The sequence below is a fragment of the Lolium perenne genome, chromosome 5, assembly GCF_019359855.2.
Source record: "Lolium perenne isolate Kyuss_39 chromosome 5, Kyuss_2.0, whole genome shotgun sequence".
In the NCBI taxonomy this organism is placed as follows: Eukaryota; Viridiplantae; Streptophyta; class Magnoliopsida; order Poales; family Poaceae; genus Lolium; species Lolium perenne.
In genome coordinates this window covers 169285590-169298971 of record NC_067248.2, presented here as the reverse complement: position 1 = coordinate 169298971, position 13382 = coordinate 169285590, and the positions used below count along the sequence as shown (strand labels likewise).

The 13382-nt window shown below is 38.2% G+C and overlaps 1 long non-coding RNA gene across 1 annotated transcript; it reads left to right on the top strand.

Annotated features, from left to right (window-relative positions):
• Positions 1–10928: 10928 nt before the first annotated feature.
• On the top strand, positions 10929–12991 carry LOC127304929 (uncharacterized). Its single transcript, XR_011746029.1, has 5 exons — positions 10929–10976; positions 11425–11555; positions 11647–11950; positions 12038–12231; positions 12346–12991. It is a non-coding gene; the product is annotated as an uncharacterized lncRNA (long non-coding RNA).
• The last annotated feature ends 391 nt before the right edge of the window (positions 12992–13382 follow it).

Genomic DNA, 13382 nt, shown 5'->3' with positions numbered 1-13382 from the left:
CATCCAATCTACATTTATTTGCAACAAATTGTAAAATTGATCAGCTAATGAAATCGCAAACCCTAGCAAGCAAATCTATATCGAGATACAGTACAAATTCAATTGGGATAGACTTACTCAACACCGCCGAGCTAACTGGTGAAGCGATGACTGTGTGGATTGGCCTTCCAGACCTCGGCCAACGCCACGGCCAACCTCTGAAACATCGACTCCGGCGCAATGGAGCTCGAGCTTCCGCAATAGTCGACGCCGTCAAACAAACCTTCCCCGCCTTCAGCGCCTCCATCGCCCTCTCGGCCATCTCCAGCGAAGGTTGGGTCTCCGCCGCGAACATTATCTACGCCGCCACCGCCATCGGGATCCATGTCGACGCGAGAGGGGAGGGGTGAGAGAAGTGATGGACTGATCCCTGTCCGAACGGGTTTGGTTCAGACAGGTGCATGCCGTCAAGGGCCGCTCACGGCGGTCGGGAGCTGACTGTTCGGTGCCACATCATCATAACTTTGGGCCCCACTTGTCAGAAACGCACTTTACGAGCGTCCAGGTAAAAATCAGTGTTTTTTTGTCAGTGTTAGCGTAGACTTTTTTTCCTTCAAAAAAGCAGCATCATGGAGGTTTTCTACAACCCTAACCCCAATTGTGGTGGCTACTGGTTAGCCTCGACAATATGACTCAGGCTGCATCGACCTCACGCGGTCTGCATGCGACTTCTATGTAACACCTGCAGCCTGTCGCCCCTTTTGTCTGATCCAGCCAAATCTAGTCCGTACATAAATACAAATGTTTACTGTACGATTAGGTTAGGTAGTAGGGTAGTTTCTGTGACAGCGCCCAGAACATTGAAGCAACGACGTTTGTCTGCTTCTTCTCCAACGAATTAGGTACAATGTCGTTTAAAATTAACGTACTAAGATTGTTTACTTCTTAATTTTCTGCGTGCCAATAAATGATCAGCAACGACGTATACGACCAAATTCTACACGTAACTGACTTGACTTGATGTATTTTGAATTTTATTTCGATAGTCAGATCAAGCAAAATTGCGCCTTGGTAGTTGTATCATCTGCACACTTGCGGATGTTTACTTAGAACATGCACGCGGAGCCAGCAGGATCAAGGAAATTCAGAGACTCTTAATTAGGTTCTCCGTGTAATGATATTAGGTTCGTACCTTGAGTCGATCCATGAGCATGTTTCGTGCGGTTTTCGCTAATGTGCATAGTTTAGACGGATGTCCGAGCTGTGTTTTAGGACAACCACCGTGTGCAATTAGCCAGATTGGACCATGGAGAAGCAAGCGGATGACAACCAAGTTGCGGCAGTTTCATTTTCATGGAAACTACTCTCGCCATGTATATATACGCAAGGCCAGTTTCTCTTGTCTTAAGACAGATGCTATTTAGTTTTGTCATGGTTTATGTAAAGAGATGTCAACATCTCTAGTACACAGTGAATATGCTAGGAAAATATATTTCATGAGAGATATCATTACTTTGATTTAGTATTGAATATATTGATATTTTCTCCAAAAATTTCGTGTTTGACCTAAGGGAAGAGAAAGTACTCTTTTATTAATAGACGTACGGAACAGAATATTTTCTCTCTGTCTCGTCGTGTTCACGGAGCCAACACTAGCTAGGGTGCATTGTTGAAATGAAAAACAACAGACATATATATGTGCACACCTTGAAATAATTCTTGGTCTAATTCTGGTTAATTCTGCCAACTAGGTCTAATTGAAGATTCAATGAATTTGGCACCCATGGATATGTAAGTACACATCAATGTGATTACGTTATGTAAATAATGCTTGGTATTTTCTAAGGATATGTGATGATCGTCCTAATTAATTCGATGAAATTTCTATGATTTCGCAATGGCTAGGAAATATATAAGCAGCACTTGGCCATCAATAACTCAAGCTTTCTCAAGACGAACAAGGCCTTTACAACTCAAACTCTCTCAAGACGTAGCAAGGGGCCTCTCCAACTCGAAAGAAGATGAAGTCCAAGGCGTCCGGTGAGCTCTTCAGTAATTATATCATAGCATGCTGCATACTAGTTACGGGCTAACTGATTTGTATCCTGTCATATTTATGCAGCGGCCAGTGCCAAGTCTGTGCCTCAACAACAAACTAGTTCAGGTAGCCGTAGATCGAATGTTGCAACACAAGATCTTGCAAAATGTGCATCACCTGGTTCTGGTTAGTACCGATCTCGATTGCTCGTGATTTCGTGAATCTTGAGTGTCGAGTGTTGAGTCTAGCTTGAGTACCATTCTTTTAAATCCTAATCCTGTTCTTTTACCAATTGAATTGTGATGCAGCGATGAGTACCAAGACTGTGCGTGAACTGGAAAATTCTGCAGCCAGGACTAAAGGTCCTCCTCCTGGTGGGTACCATATAGCCCCGTCGTTGTATCTTAATTCCATGGATTCGAGGAACTGTTTGACAGATGATACATTACTGTGCAGGAAATCCTCATGCGCCTGGACATAAAGAAGCATCTTTTACTGGTGAGTACACTCCAGCTTACTGTTATTTCTTTTTCCGACCAAGAGCAGTTACTGACTTCCAGTGCATGCATGCGTGCACAATCGTGGACGCCGGCCTTACTGTTTTATCCACCTTTCTGTCCCTATTCTCTAAAAGTTTTCCGTTGCACTTTCTGATTGACGTGACCAAATAATCAACGGGCTCTCTAATGTTTTCTTGCTTGTCTCTTGTGCTTTCGCATGTATATGAAGCAGCTCAAGCTCAAGCGATGACAAGTCACACCGCCCAAAAAGCAAAGTAACTAATCAACCTAGGTATACGAACTATCTATAAATAAAACTAATATATTTAGCTGCAAATGCTATGCGTGTGGCAGAGCAAAAATCTGACATGTTGATATTTTGTTTTGTCAGGTAAGGCTCCAAATACTTCTAAGCGGACTGATGGAGAAGGATGTGAAGCTGGATTATCATACTTTGTCGGTGTGGTAGCACGAGTTAAGAGTAGTTAAGAGGTGCAAAATAAATATGGCTTGATTTGCTGCATGTTAATATAGTTTGTCCACGGTTCTAAATTACTTGGCGCATCTTTAACTAGATGCGCATATTTTAATCTAGACAAAGTTGGTGCACTTAATTTAGAACCGAGGTACCAGTAATTTGTAGTGCTTGATTTTGTGAATATATACAGTGGTTTTAGTCCACAGAGTATACTGGTACTGTAATAATGAACTCACGTGTAAATTGGAACTACTGAATTTGCATTTGCGTGCTAAATAATACGTAGGGGATCGTTTGACTTCATTCGGTCATACCTCTTGCACTAGTTTACCATGCATGTTCATGTGGTTTGTACGAGCTGACTGTACTTCATACGGTTATACCTCAGCTGGCTCGCTTAATTTCCACGGTCGGGCCATGTGTCATGCTGCGATTGGCTTAGCTGAGGGCGAAAGAAATATCTAAGCTGGGGAAAAGGAGGTTGCGTTGATTCCCTAGCGTATGCGAGTGAAAACCGCAGCGCCGTCTTCTCCCTCTCCTCCATCTTCTTCTCTCCCGACTCTTCCAGTCCCCTTTCGTCGGAGCGGTGTCGCAAGTGGAGCATGCGGGAGCGGCTCCGCCAGTGAGCGCGAGCAGCCGACCAACAACAAAACGGCCATCCCTCTGCGAGCACGCGGGAGCAGCGCCGCGGACTGCTGGACAACATGGACGGCGCGTAGTGGAGGCCATACCGGGCCTTAGCCCAGCCTTCTCTCTCAAATTTCTTCAGAATTTGGTAAAAGAAAATGGCCCACTACCATTATTGGCCTAGTCTTTAGATGTGTTGGCCCATCCTTAGTATTGCCCCACGCTCCGCCACTAAGACAACATCGGTGAATCCTATTCAGGAAACTGCTCGCTAGCGCGCGCGCGCTTCGGAGTACCGATTCGCTACAGGGGTTTCTTAGTGGGCTCGGCCCAATTTCTCTTTCGTTGGATGTTTCGTTACGCTTGTTCCCTTCAGACATAGCTTGTTCCTTCATTGTTTCTTTCTTCCATTTTTCTCGCTGGTAGTTGTTCCGCGAGGTGGTTCTTCTCCGCCGCCGCCACCTATCCCGCGCCCTACTGTTTCCGGCGTGTCTTCGCCGCCCCCTGCTCGCATTTCCGTCGAATCGCCGCCCCCCGCTCGCATTTCCGTCGAATCGCCGCCCGCTCGTCCCGAATCGCACGGATGTTCCCCTTCCCCGTGGAGCATCTCTGCCGCGCCGCTTCCCGTCTCGCCTAACCTGTCGTCGCAGCCTCTTGCGCCGCTCGTTTCTAGTGTTTCTGGTGCGGCCACTCGTCCCGCATCGCACGGAAGGTCCGCATCTCCGTCGAGCTCCTCCGCCGCGCCGCTTCCCGTCTCGCCTAACCTGTCGTCGATTCCCGAATAAGTCGTTTCTTCTTATTCTTCGCGCGGTACCTATGGGAGGTTAGATTTTCTATCATTTTTGTTGCAGATTATTTTCTATTGTTAATAAGGGTTATAGTCATTATGTTACTGTCAATTAGGGGTTATAAGCATTGTTTTTATTTTGTAAGGTTGTTTTATTATGTTTCTGCTTGCTTTTCTACTGTAGTTAGGCTCAAATTTGCACTTCATGTTCTGCTACGAAATCAGAATTAATTTTTTATGGTCCCTATATGTGTTAAAATAATTTATACTCTCCAGATATGCCTTCTGTAGAAGATGATCTAGGTGATGATCCTGCTGTCCGTTTTAAGATGAGGTTTTCTGTTCGACGCTTCGAGGCTTCAATGAAATGTCTTACACCAAAACAGGTTGGATTTGTGGTGAAATATGGATATGAACCTATTCTTGAGCTCAAACACAAGGTTGTTTTTCCTATGGTCATTATTGATTGGGTAATGGATAAGATGGTGCCTGAGCTTGCTATGTTTCGTCATGAACATAAACGCATAAACTTCGACAAGAATATGATGCAGCAGTTTGTTGGAATCCCTGCAGGTATTTTATTTGTTTTTGTTCGACAAGATGGTGCATGCGCAGTTTTGTTTGCTGGTTGATGTCTACTGTCTTATGTATAATTGTCCTTTTTTAATTTTAGGTGGTACCATAGCAAAATTATCTAGCAAGGACTCTGTTATAGTAGATAAGGTAAATTTGCTGAAGGCGAAGTACATGGGTACTGGTAACAAAATCTTCATGAGAACGCTTATTGATCAACTCAAAGGTGATGAGGATGAGGAATCATTTATGAGGACTTTCATGATGGTTCTTCTGGGAACTATTCTTTGCCCATCAACATCTGATACCGTTGATTGGAAGTTTCTTTATTCGCTAACTGATCTAGCTACGATGACTAGTGTTGACTGGGCTGCTCTTTCGCTTCAAGTGTTGCTCAATGAAGTTGCAAATTTTAAAAAAAAACTGTTGAATTTTCCTAATGGCATCCCAAGTACAGCAATATATGTTGGTGGCTGCCTTCCCTTTCTAGCAGTAAGTAGAAAGCAAAACTCCATTTTCATTTTTGTGTTCAAGCTGGTTTTGTATCTTTTTTTTTTTGTGTAGGCTGACATTAATTATTTTCGTTTTTTCCATTTTTGTAGGTTGTTTACATGGACTTCTTGGAACTAAATGCATGCTCTATTCAGCACAATATTGACTATGGTGTTCCAAGGTTATTCCATGTTGACAATGCTGACTTCAAGCTTCTTATTCAGTTTGATAGAATTAAATGTTCAGGAAGGGTTTGTTTCGGAGCAATCGATGTAAGCTTTTTTATGTTATCCAATGTATTACGGCATGTTTTCATCTATTTTTTCTGTTGATCTTGTTTATGATATTCTTTCTTTCCCTTTTTTGGTTTTACAATGTGCAGTTTAGGGAGAAGTCGTGTACTCCTTACGGTAATCTTCAATTTGAAGAATTCTTGGTTAGTCAGTCCAAGCGGCAGCAGTTAGTATTGGCTTCTCTTGGTTATACTGAAACAGAAAATATGAATTCAGATGTGCCAAGTTCAAATGTGCCAAGTTCAAGCCAGGATAATATGAATTCAGATCCATTTAATGTGTACTCAAACAATCGTGGGGATATACCTCTGCATGTTAGTTCCTCTGCATATTTCTATATCTCATGTACCTTTTATATAAGTTGAAGTTTTTTTGCATGCATATGTTTTTGTATTTCATTTCCTGATTTGTCCTTTATTGTCTAGTTTATTTTGTCGTAACTTTCTTCAATTTTCCATTCAGTTACAGAAAATTATTGGTTCTATAATTAAATCAAACAAAGAGAAGATTGCTGCTGATGTTACAAAGTTGCTCGAGACAAGTTTTCATTTAATGTCCGCTGAAATCTTCTCTGCTATTTCTGAGCACTGTCAGCCACCTCAAGTTGAGACACCTTTGAAGTCACCTGCAGATGATACCCATTTCAAGGCTCAGTCAACTGACACGCACTCGCAGCCTCCTACTTCTGAGACACACTTTCAGCCACCTACAGGTTATACTTGAACAATCTTTGAACATTAGCACATGGAGACTTGTAGAGCATTCATTTTTTGTCGCATATTCACTGATCTTTGTAGAGCATACATTTGTTGGAGATTCCATTTTTTTTTGCGTGTGCTTGGTAGTGATGTAGATAATTAAGTTTCAATCCTGTCTAGAGCACACTCCTTTTTATTATTGTTCTTTTATATTTCTTTTTAGTACTACAAGCAAGTATTTGGTTTTCATATATTTTATATTTTTTCTTTTAGGTAGTGCAAGCAATATTGTTTCAAGCCCTCGACAAGAATATGATGCAAGTGATCATGTTCATTTTATGGACAAAGTTGAAGTAGCTGTTGTCAAGAGTTCAAATTGCAATGACATTGTTTCTGAACAAGACAAGGTTCCAGCTGACTCAAACGTTACTGGTATGTTTTCTTTTCTTGTGACTTATAATAAATAATCGGTATTATGATTCTGTTTTCTTTTCAAACGTTACTGATTCTGTTTTCTTTTGTTTCCTTAATAAATCTATGAAGGTGATAAAATGAACTGTGATGCTGGCACTAGCTCACCTCAAGCAGACCCCCAATGTGATACTGCAATTAATGGAAATGAATCTGTGTTGGATAAAGATAAGGATGATGATGCTGGTACTAGCTCACCTCAAGCAGACCCCCAATGTGATATTGCAATTAATGATAATGAAGCTGTGTTGGATAAAGATAAGGATGATGATGCTAGCTCTTATAATGAACCTTCTGATGTTGTTGCTGATGCTCAAGCAGATCAGCCTTCTGTTCTTGATATGAAGACCCATAATGAACCTGTATTGGATGAAGGTAAGTTAAATTCTGATTTATCAGCAAGTAGTAAGTGTGTTTTTAATTACATTTTTCTTTTCTGAGTTGTCTTTTTTCTGTTTTAACAAGATGACACTCTTTTTATATGTTTTCTTCATTTTTGTAGTCGACACGAGGGATGCAGAAACTGTTCATAGTCTTGACCCGAAGCAGCCTCCATGTCCTACTATTCCTAGTGTAGCTGATACTTTGCTAGATGCTGGTACTGCTAGTATACTTCAAGAAGATTTCCAATCTGATGTTGTTCATAGCGTGGACCCAGAAAAGTCTCCACCTGCTAATCTTGTCATGCCAAATCAAGATGCAGTTGTTATTGTATCCAGTGCAGCTAACTTTTCTCACCCTCAGTATGATGAGTCGGGAACTTCTAGTATGTTTTTTGCATGTTTGTTGCTTTCTAAATATACTTCCATTTCATAAACTCTCCTGTATGATTAGATTTTCAAATTTTTTTTATTTCTTGTTCTTGAAGGAGAATCACTCATGAAGGCAAAAACTCTTCTTGATGATGCTACTGCTAGTCCTAAACATCTTCATTTTGAAGATTCTGGTGCGAGCGTAGTTTATATATCAAGCCAAGAAATGGAAGTAACCCATTTTGTGGAAAATGTTCTCATTGGCGATGTTACCTCAGCACCTCTCTCCTCATCACTCAATGCGGAATCTCATTCAGATACTATTAAATCAGCAGCTAAAGGTTTTTGTCCTTTCTTTGAATTTTGTAGCAGAACACTTTTTTTATGTTTCATTGATTTAGTTTTTTGTGTTCTGCAAGAAGGGTGATTTATCTTTTCCCTCTTCTTTTTCCCTGTTTTTCTGTCAGATTGTGATGAGTCAGATGTAAATTTAGGAATTGATATCGCTATGTCGTATGCATCTGAAGATCCTAAATCTCCATTGTCTAATGATCATACACCATTATGCAGTATGTTTTTTTCCCACCTTATCTTTTTTCGTTCACCTTATCCTTTTTGTGCTTTATATGTTGATATCTAAATTTCTTGTATTCAGCTAGTAGTGATGAAGTGAAGTCAGATGATGTTTTGAAAACTGGCCCTAGTACTATTGACAAGAGAAAGCGGAAGAAAAGATATGCAAAGAGACCTTGTAATTCTGAAGAGAGGCTAAATCTGATTGTTGATCACTCTGCTGAAACTTTTTACAATAAGAATATTGGTAAAATGTTGTTTAAAAATTCTAAGAAATTTAGAGAGACAAGGTGAGCACAGATTACCCAAACCCTTTTCTTTATAATATAGATAAGTATTGTAGCTTTCATTTTTTTTTCTAATTTTACATTTTTTTTTTGTTTTCTTAGCATTGTTGTGGATATAGATGGCCACACAGTTACCTATGAGAGGTTCTACCAATCTCTGAAACCAAGAGGAGAAATAGCTAATGAAGTCATGGATGCATTTGTGCAATTATTCAATAATCGGAACGTTAAAGTCAAAGATGACAAGAGTTCTCTAAGGAAGATTTCTTTTAGTCCATTTTTTGCGGTCTGATTTATTATCCTTTCTATCTCAATTTAATACCAATTTATGTACTTTTTTGCTCACATAGTTGTTTCTTTTAATTTTTATTTTTCCCGATTTGACGAATACATGTTTCTTTTTGCAGTCGAAGCTCAATGTGCCACCTGAGAAATTCGATGCCAAATCTGTCACTAGAGAACTTGGAAAGATGAACAAGAAGTTCAACCTTGCTAAGTGTGATCTGGTATTACTTTGGTATTACTTTGGTATTACCTTGCAAATCTGACTTTTGATGATGATTATAATTATTTTGATTTTTTCTTTTTTCAGTTGCATTTCCCGGTAGTGTCTGATAATCACTGGACAATAACTTCCATCAATTTGCTTTTCAAGAAAATTAACTTCCTTGACTCACTTCAAGATACTGACAAGGAGAAGAAGGCTATAATGGCTAGCAATATTGTACCTTTTTTCATCCTATATTTCTCTTTTCCACTAATTATTATTAATATTGTTTCTATTTTCAAGTTTTTCATATATCATGTACATTGTTACAGGTTACAAATTTTCACAATGCATGTACTGTGAGTAAGTGCTTTAGTTTCACACTGGACAATTATGTACCAGAAATCCCGCTTAACTTGCCTCAGCAAACTACAACGTATGATTACTTTATCTTTGAACTCAGCAAACTACTAGAAATCCACAACTTCATTTTTTTATGAGTACTGATTCATCACTTTTGTATTTTTTCAGGTATGATTGCGGTGTTTTCTCATTCCTTTACATGGAACATTGGGAGGGACAGGAATTCAAGATGTTTGAGTCTGTAAGTTACTTAGTTTGGGAGGAACTATTTTTTCACATATTATATCTTTGTTTCTTACTTTTTCTAATTTTCCCATGCATGTTTATTCTTTATAGGCTTTGATCAGCAATGTTCGGAAAGTTGTCGCACATGCACTTGTGTCATCGGAGATGAATGATATGACTACAGAGTTGGAGTGTTTCAAGAAGCAAAGACTGTCGTGAAAATTACTGAGTCTTGGCTTGTAGAATAGTTTCTTCTATTGATAGACCAGTAGTGGTAGCAAGATTTGCTCGGATATGTCTATATTCTTGCACATGCATATGTCATATTCATGTAATCGCATACCAGTAGTTTTTCGGAAGCTTTTGGGATATGTATATTCCCCTGTTATAGCCTGATTTGGAGATGCTTTTTTGTAAGCATGTGTCCCCTGATATTTTCTTGTTAACTCCCTTTTAAACCTTTATTATATTTCATCAGTGTTGAATGATGTCTGTGGGGAAACCATTTACATAGTGCCTAGATGAGATTGTTTTTGATGGTAAAGCTTCGAGTTACTTTTTCTTGTTTTGTAATTGACTTAGTTTGTATTCATTATAATAGGTTGGAGACTGTTAGCGTGCCGGCTGTTTGTCGGAGTAATAATAGTAATCCCTGCTTTTTTTGTCGAGTCCGGAGGCTGATTTAGGATGAATGGATGAAGCCTTTTCCGTTTTTTGAGCGATGATTTCGGAATTTGATTGTGTAATATGTGTATTATGTCCATGATCATGGCTCTCTGTTCATTTTTATTTTTGAGGATAAATATTCTTTAATTTTTTTTTTCAAATGCAAAGGCATTTTTTCATTTTAACATGATGCAAATATATTTGAAATGTGAATGCATCGCACAGTGCCATCTTTTTGACCGCACAATGCCATCTAAATATAGGTTTCTCACACATCGTGCCTTCTAAATTCCTCCATCCCCATAGTCCCTTGTAAAAATATATCACCACACGGAATTCTCACCACCGCAATAGTGTCTTCATTTTTCTGACCGCATGGAGCTTTTCTAAATATAGATGACCACACATTGAGTATTTTATACTGGACCGCATAACACATTCTAAAAATAGAATGAGAACAAGTCTTGTAATTTTTCCTGACCGCATAGTATTATCTATTAGTTGACAGCACAAATCCTTCTAATTATTTCTCACCGCACAATGCTTTTCTATTTTTCTCTAACCGCATATTGTCTTCTAATAATAGACCATTTTTCCACTATAAATATGTCTACTCGTCACTGTATCTCGTCACTTCATCATATCTCTATTTTGCTGGTGCTCATTTGCGCTCCTTGTGCTGCCTTTGTAAGTTTTTTGTAAGGACTCTGTTTTTCAATATGAATTCACTGCATCATTAATACTGATGTTTTTGTAAGGAATAGTTTTTCACTGAATTAATTGTATGTGTCAAGTATACTGTACCTTTTTGAACTAGTTTTGTGGGGCATCTTTTTTTGGGACGACACATTGCTATTCTAAAAAAGCAGACACCATGCATAGTGCCTTATAATTTTTCCCCACCATATACTACCTTGTAAAAATAGATCATTGTATGGATTTCTTTTTTCTGATCGCATAATATCTTATAATATGAGATTATTTTTCCACTTAAAAAATATGTCTTTGTCACTTCATCATATCTATTTGTCGCTCATTTGCGCAAATTCAGTGTTTGCTCCTCATAATTTTTGTAATAAGAACTATTTGTATGATCTTTTTTCCTACTTTTAATATGTTTCCTTTTTTTGTGTAGCTTTGTCTACTGCTGAAGGTATGGGTTCATGCTCGGAATGCTCCCAACCCAGAAACTTGTGCACCCGGCCATCTAGATATTGTACAGAGTTTTCTGTCAAGATGTTGGCAGAAGATTTCGAAGAATATTCTGTACGTATTTTTTTATAAAAGTTTTCATAATTTATTTCATAAATTTTTTTTATTGTACTTATCTTATTTGTTCTTAAAAAAATATATGCAGATTCTCCCTTGCTGTTACTATACAAGGATTAAATTTTTATGTCCATCAAAAATAATGAAAGCTGTAGGTAGACCAGCTCCCCACTTGCATGCACCTGATGATGTCTTCACAACACATCATCTATTATTGCATGATTGCGATACATACTTTTCCATCGAAGGACCTTATTATTTGTCCTTGTTAGAAGCATTTCGTATCACTGCTGGAGATACGATCAAATTTTCATATGATGAAGATGAAGACATCTTTAATGTCTCCGTAATTGTTGGAATAGATCAACCAAAATATTGGTTTGGATTCCCTGGTAATTTTTTTTTATCTTTGTATCATTAATTTTTTAATTTTTTCTTTTTTTTCACTACTAATTATAGGATATTTTTTTATTTGATAGAGTGCCATAACCTACCCGCTGATTCTGAAGAAGCGTTCCGTAGCACTTTTTTCATGGAAGCAACAGTTTTTTCCCAAGCAGAAATGAACAGACTTGTCACTCGCTATAGGGAGTACATGAGTAGTCAGCATTATCACAACAATGCTCCTAATTTCATTATTCACAGGCTAGTGAGTAGTGAATACGCCTGTTGGGTTAGTTTTTTTTCTTTTTTACAATTGTTGTTATTATTCTTATTTCTAATTTTTTCTTAATCGTTTTTTTTCTCATCACTAGTTTTGAGAATTTTTTTTTTAATGATCCTGTAGGTAGTTCCATTCGAAGCTATCAAAAGTAATGTTGTTCTAAAAAGGAAGGGCGATTGTATTTATGCATACAATCAATATTCTGTCCAAGGAACTTACAAAATAAGAGATGATGGCACTATCATTTTCCGTGAACACTGGGCTGATTTACGGGTGGACAACAACATATTACCAGGAGACTTATTCATTGCAAGGGTGGTGGCTAATAGAAGTTACATAGGACTGGATATTCATATTATTTAGAAAGAGAAGAATTTCTTCTATTTATAATAGTAGTTTTTTTCTCTATTTTTTTTGTAATAATTTTAATCTTTTTTTTAGAGTTGTAGTTCAAGAAGATTGGTATTTTTATTTCTCCAACTTGTAATAATTGTTATTTTTTTGTTTTCTACAACCTTAGTATTTATTCCATGTATTCCCTAATTTATTTCACAACCCAAGTTGTGTTTCCTTAATTTTTTTTATCTTGTTGGTACAACTGTAATCCAAGTATTTCTGTGGTTTGTTTTCCTTCTTGTAACCCGTCAGTTTTATGTTCCATGCAGTCACATAGGTTGTCCCAATATAGTAATGTATTTTTTGTTTCCTCCTAATCATGTGTTTTTGTTCCTTAAGTTTTTGTTCCAACATATTGTTGTTTTTGTTCCTACCTTTCTTGTGCTTTTGTTCCTTCATATCCCTGTTCATTAGGTTTGTCCCTTCACAACCAAAAGTTGGTAACAACACGTTGCTGTTGTTTGTTCCTCTCATCCATGTGGTTTGTTCCATTTAGAACATTAGGTTTTGTTCCAATTTTTATGTTTCATGCAGTCACATATGTTGTTCCAACATTGTATTGTTTTTGTTCCATCCCAATCATGTGTTTTTTGTTCCCTAGGTGTTTGTTCCAACATGTTTTGTTTTTTGTTCCTACCTATCATGTGGTTTTTTTCCTTAAGTTTTTGTTCCTTAACTTTTTGGTCCAACATTTTTTTGATTTTGTTCCTACCTAGCATGTGCTTTTTGTTCCTTCATATCCCTGATCATGAGGTTTGTTCCTT